Here is a 6,397-nt window from a genome sequence, read left to right as displayed (position 1 = left end):
TATCTAGTCGGGAGTGGTGCTGACTGAAAACAGATGATTTGGAGCGATTCGCGCGCCATTTGTTGGTCATTCTAAGGACTTATTGAACTACCCTCGTAGTTGTACGTTTGTTTTTTAATCTGCATAGTATGCCTAATTTTCAGTTTTTTTTTTTAGTTTATTTATAGGAATAATTAATTTTCGTATAAGTACCTAAAACAGAAAAAAAGTCTTGAAGCTCTGTATATAATTTTTTCAGCATAGAAAAGCTTTCTCATATTTAAAATGTGCTGTCGAAAAATTTGAGAAGATCAGATCATTAAAAATGACGAGATCTTTTCAATGTTTTGGAAGTACATTTTAAACGTAAGAAAGTTTTTCTATACGCTTAAAAAATTATACGTAATTTTTGTAGCTGCTATATTGTTTTCACTTTCAGGACTCCATGAAAAATAAAATTTTTCCTATATGAATTTAAATATAAATTCTGAAAAATTCGAGGAAAAAATTATCACAATTGGGGATATTATGTAGATTGAGAAACAATAACATTTACGATTTTTCCAGAATTCTGCAATTAAAAGACTTTTCAAATAAAAAAAATTAAATTAGTGTTAAATTCTTTAAACTCCAAATTACTTTAAAATATATCAATCTTTTTACGTTTTTCTTTCATATATTCTATTTTTATAATTGGCAAAATAAATTTTTAATAAGAACAAAATAATATACAAATAGAGTGAAGTTAAATCCTTTTAAAAAATCGTAAGATAGTCGTGCTTGATATCAAATTAATCAGGAGTGGAGAAAAAAGTATAATATGTAATCATATTTCGACTTTAACTATTCATTAAAGAACGTGAATTAGCGTTAGCGCGTCAGGTCAGGAAGAGAACGCTCCGGCGCGGCGAGCTGCCCGCATCTGAATGCGACATCTGTCGCATTCTTCGGAAAACCCTCGGTGAGAACGAGAAAGGACGAGACGGCAAAAGGAGGAAAATGTGGCGAGACAAACGGAGGAATATGCTCGCGGGAAAACGGAGGGAACCGAGGAATGAACGAGGCGAAAGCGAGCCAGGCGCTTTATTTCTCGTCTCGGACGGCATCACAACTGGTAATTTTGGTTTTAATTATAAAAAAATACTATGAAAAAAAAGAAAATTAATATTTTTAGCTAAACAACGCGATATACAAGGAAAAATTTTAGGAGAAATTTCAGCATTTAAATATTCCTGATATGCAAAAATAGAAAATTCCTATATTTTTTCAAAAGACGCGAGATACGTAAAGAGCATATAAAAATTGTAGTAATTTTTGTTTTATCCTTAAAAAATGCTTTAAAAAAGCCTATCCTTGGCCTAATTGGGAATGGACTTTGCAAGGGCTTTGGAATAGGGAATATGCAAAGATATATTGCAAAAAGGAACCAGAAAGGATTGTAGCTTTTCATTCCAAGGTAGCTCAGAAAATAAATACATTTAAAAATGTCTGTCGAAAATCGCGCGCGAAGCGTCACTGTCACGATGAGAATCTGTACCTCAAAGTCTATACAGACCTTTGAGCAATTAAATATTGAACTATACTTTTTCACGTAGAAAATTCAGAGTATGGAGATGCTTAAAAATCTGTGATCGAAAAGAGATATTTTTGCTTAATTTTCGTTCAATTAACGCATTCTTAGTGCAAAGAATAAGTATCCGAACGCGAAATGCGAGGATTAAACTGCCGAACAAGTTAAAAACACACTTATGCCTGTTGAGTTTCGAACGGAGAAAATCAACAAGAAAGATTTTGTTTAGAAAAAGTATTATAGAATTAGTTTTTTTTGTAAATGTTTCAACGTCATTCATACAAACTGATGAATATTTTTCTCATTCAAATTTACATGTTTCTTTTTTTTGTTGCTATAATAAAATCGACATGCGGTTGTTCATAGTGAAAAATACGGAGGAGAAAAGCCGCCAGTCGACACGCGGCTTTTTTATCTGTAAAATATCTCGACCTCCACAATGGCTTACAAGCGAAAAAAAACACCTGAGTCATTTTACGAGTCTGAACGAATCTTGACGTGTAAATAGATGCGAAGTTCAAATATTTTACAGAGGAAGAAAAACTTTAGTTAAGGTACACTCAATCTTTTTGTATTGAAGGTGGAGTCTCGGCGCTCATTATTGTATAAGTTAAAAAGACCGCGAGTCGACACGCGGTCTTTCTGAATTATATTGTTATACGTCATATCTGGTGTTATAGGCCAAACAAAACTTTTCAGTGACTTACGGCTTAATCCTGCCGCGAATTATAAATGTCAGTCGCAAAAAACTTGTTATTTAAAGAAATCTATATTTGTTTGTCAGAGTTCTCGTTTGCGGAGATAGATGCTGTTTTCGTTTGCAAATTGATTGATGTGAATATCTCATTTTCGTCAAAAATGTGACATTAGGGTCTTTTTAACTTGCAAGGCAGGAAACGTGTCGGAGAGTAAGGTAATTTATTATCGAGTGCGAAACGCGCGATCCGATAAACTTGCGAGCGAAATCAAGCCTCGCGCGATGAATGTGACCGCGCAGTGAGCAGATTAAAAATGTCAAAATCTACTATTATTTTTAAGGCCCAGAATTTATATCTTTTTGTTAAAAACTCTACTAGATTTAGTAAAAAATTTAACTTCTATTTTCAGTTGAAAATTGATAATTTCTAGTTGGAAATATGAGTAATAAATTTTTCATTGAGAATTATTTTTTTTTTTTACGAGTAACAATTAATCTATTTGGTTGAAAGTTGAACGACCTTGTTAAAGTTTAATTTCACTGGTTGAAGATTATAACTTTTTTCTGAAAATTCGTTCGGTTTCCTTTGGTTTGAAAATTCATCTCTTTTGGTAGAAATTTTACCTTTGATGGTTGAAAATGCAACAGTTTAGTTAAAAAATTAGTAGTTTTGGTTAAGGATTGAACTATTTGGTTGACAATTCCTCTTTTTTGGTTTAACACACTTGTTTTATATTTAAAATTTATAAATTTTTTGGTTCAAATTTAAAAGTTGAACTCCCTTGTCGCAAATTATTTTTTTATGGCTCATAATTTTACTTCAAAATGTAACTCTTCTGTTAAAAATGCAATACATTTTGACTTTGAAATCTAAAGCGTTTCATATTAAACTCATTATGGCACCTATACATTCAGTTTATATAAAGGAATTAATTCTCCTATTTTCATTAAATTTCACCCAATTTTCTGTCTTCGGAGCATGCTGATCAGTGAAAACTGTTACAATAGTATGTCTGTATGTTTTGTGTTTTATTTTAGGCGTTTATCAAATGTAATATCGAAAAAAATGACTTAAAGAGGGGGGGGGGGATTCATATTTTTGACTTCACCCTGGGGGGTTCAAGCTTTGTGGGATAATCTATATGATGAAGAAGCGGAGGGTTGGAAAAAGTGTTCAAAATAACACAGACGAGTCTATATATGGATTACGATCAGGTTATACTCGTAGTTTCTTCTTATTTAATGAACCAAAAAATTTTTTTTTGTAATTTTCACTGTTTGTAAAGTATTTGCGTTTTCCCCATAAATTGCTATTTTTAATTACTGACTTTTAAAAACTTATGCTCGATTTCATTTGTAAATGATTTTTTAATAAGAACATTAAACATATATTTAATCTTGTATCACTTTATCTCTGCAAAGTTTTCGAAAATTCTTGTTTTTTTTTTAACAATAAATAAGTTTTTTTATTCGACCGTTAATGTGTATTTTAATCCAGTCGCCCATAATACTTCGTAATGCAGTATGCACTGAAAGGTCTAGACTCTAGAAGTCTAGGAAGATAAAGTCTAGGCTAGAGGGGAACTTTGGATTAAAATATCGAAAAATCCCCTGATTATTAATATTTAAGGTGGGCTGTGACAAAGTTTCGCATTTATTGTTTAAAGAAGTTTTTAAAAACTAAAATATTATTTATGGAAAACAAAATTTTGTCAAATATTTTTCAATGTGCTTGAACTAAGACTAGACTTTCTTCGTTTTACACTTTTATCGTACAATTATCTATCTTAAAATTTGAATTTGGACTAAAATTGACATGTTGGTATAGAAAGTTATCTCAGAAATTATCGCACCTAACAATTTCCAAATAAGGCACATTGTATTTAAATTAATGTGCTCCACATACAGGAAAAATCAATTTTCCGATAGAAATAACACTTTTTTAATGAACAAATTTAAAAACCGGCCTTTTTGACAACTATGCGTATATGGAATATTGCAGATACGTAGTTCTTCAAAAAGGTTGTTTTTAACATTTGTATGCAAACGAAAGTTTTATTTCGATCTGAAAATTTATTTTTTCTGTGTGAAGCACGTGTCTTGAAACATTTGCCTTTTTCAAAATTATTGGATCAATAAGGTGCTGAGGGTGCTGAGATATCTATCTGTATATATGTCAATCTTAGAGTAGATTCAATATTACTTATAACGATTATATACCTTTACGAAAATGTGTAAAATTAATAAAGAATTGTCGAGTGAGGGAGGGGGGTATCGTTTTGTTCAAGTTTACTGAAAAATATTTGACAGAATTTTTGTCCATAAAAAATATATATTATTTAAAAAACTTTTTCAAACATTAAAATTACGCAATTTTTCTTTGGGAATTTCTTCGGCCTTTTAAGCCACATACTGTCAAGCGGCTAGACATCTCAGTAAATACACATTACACAAGTATCAACGGTGACTGCATTATTTCCACTACTTTATAGACAAAATATATCGAACACTTACCTGCATAAACCGTTAGATAAAAGAAATTTTGTTTATCCAAAAACAGTAATTATCAAAAATATGGCAAAAGTAAGTTGATAAAAGAGTTAACCCTTAACTGGCTCAACTTGTTTCTGTTACGTAAATGACACACCAGGTGTTTTTCACCCCACATGTTCAAACGTGTTTTACGCAGTAGGTATTGTATATTTTTGCACACAAAAATTTTCTAATGTAGTTTAAGATATGTTTTTAAAAGTGGAATCGGTTTTATAGCCATTAGTTTAATTTAAATAACATGACACGTGGTCCATTTTATCGAATTTAGTATACAGTTAATTCCAGCTCAAATATTTGTTCGGGTATTGTTTACCCATAGTGTTAGTTAGGGGTTAAATTTCTGGATATTGACTTTATCATTCAAAAATCTAATTAATATAACGATTTGCAGATCGTTTAAATAGGAAGAGCGTTTGCCTAGGGTGTAAACCAAATGAAAGAATACATTTTCTATAAACTTTTTCCTTTAAAGTCTAAATATTCAAAAATAGTCATCAATATTTTACATATTTAAATTAACTTATCGAATGACAGTTTGAAATATTAGAAAAAGGCGAAAAAAAACTTCTAGTCCAATTTTCACCTATTTTCTTGATGGAATAAGTTCCCTATGAATTTTTTTGCTTAATCCCTCTATTTTGGCATCAAAAGAAAGACCCTGCATTTGCGGGACTGGTTGGGAACCAGAACCCTTTAAAAAAATCCCTGTGTAACCAAAAAAAAATGTGTCCACCGAGCGGGCACATTCTTATCGCGCGCAGCTCTCTTTGCTCGCAAGTTATTTCAGCGCACCTAGCGCGCGTCTCTTGGTTTTAGCGATTCGAGCTCGATATTATATTTATCTCGCTGTTCACGCTCGATAATGTATTTACCTCACGCTACGCGCTCGGTCTTTGTACTTCCCCCACATTTGTACACAAACCTTTTAAATTTAAACGTTAAATCATCGACAACTGTAATTTGGTGATTATGAATTCTCTTTTGTTAATGCTTCTTCAGCTTCAACGAACACATTATCATCGCCTCGGTCTGGGATTTATCATTCAGATATTGCAAAATAAAGTACAAATTCTATTTATCACGATTACTTTAATCTTTGTTCTCTATTTTGCATTAAATTTTGTTCTCACTCGAATAAAAATGCTTCGACTTGAGTTCGACTTGGTTATGTCTTGAGTTCGTCTCTAAGACATCGATGTCTAGCTGCGTCTCAAAACTGAGTCGAGACATAGGCCTTTGTCTTACTTTTATGGCCAGGAAAGGTAAATCTGCGTTTACTTGTCTTAAGTCGAGCCTTGTCTTGGCTAAGACGACGTTTACTTGTCTCAAGTTAACCTGCCTTAATACAAACCTTGTTTGGCTCATCAATGAGATTAAAATTGATGAATGAAAAAATTGTAATGATTAAATTAGTTATTTTTAATTTAAGAGTTCAGAATCGGTGGGTTTCAACGAGTATAACCCTTAAAAATTTTCTTCAAAAAAATAAAAATTGTATTTTCTAAAAGGATCTCCTAGGCTGTTAGAATCACGTAAAAACAAACAACATTTTCGGTATCATCATCAAACAAGTATAATACAAATAAAAATCCGTAAAT

General features: G+C 31.7%; 1 protein-coding gene across 1 annotated transcript in view; it reads right to left on the bottom strand.

Moving 5' to 3' along the window:
• The window catches only part of LOC117181228, a 37,646-nt gene that overhangs the window by 21,380 nt on the left and 9,869 nt on the right, over positions 1–6,397 (bottom strand). The gene's annotated exons all lie outside the window — the stretch shown is intronic.

Source organism: Belonocnema kinseyi, chromosome 10 (assembly GCF_010883055.1).
Source record: "Belonocnema kinseyi isolate 2016_QV_RU_SX_M_011 chromosome 10, B_treatae_v1, whole genome shotgun sequence".
NCBI lineage: Eukaryota > Metazoa > Arthropoda > Insecta > Hymenoptera > Cynipidae > Belonocnema > Belonocnema kinseyi.
Note: the sequence above shows the minus strand (reverse complement) of the source record. Positions and strands in the feature narration are given on the sequence as shown.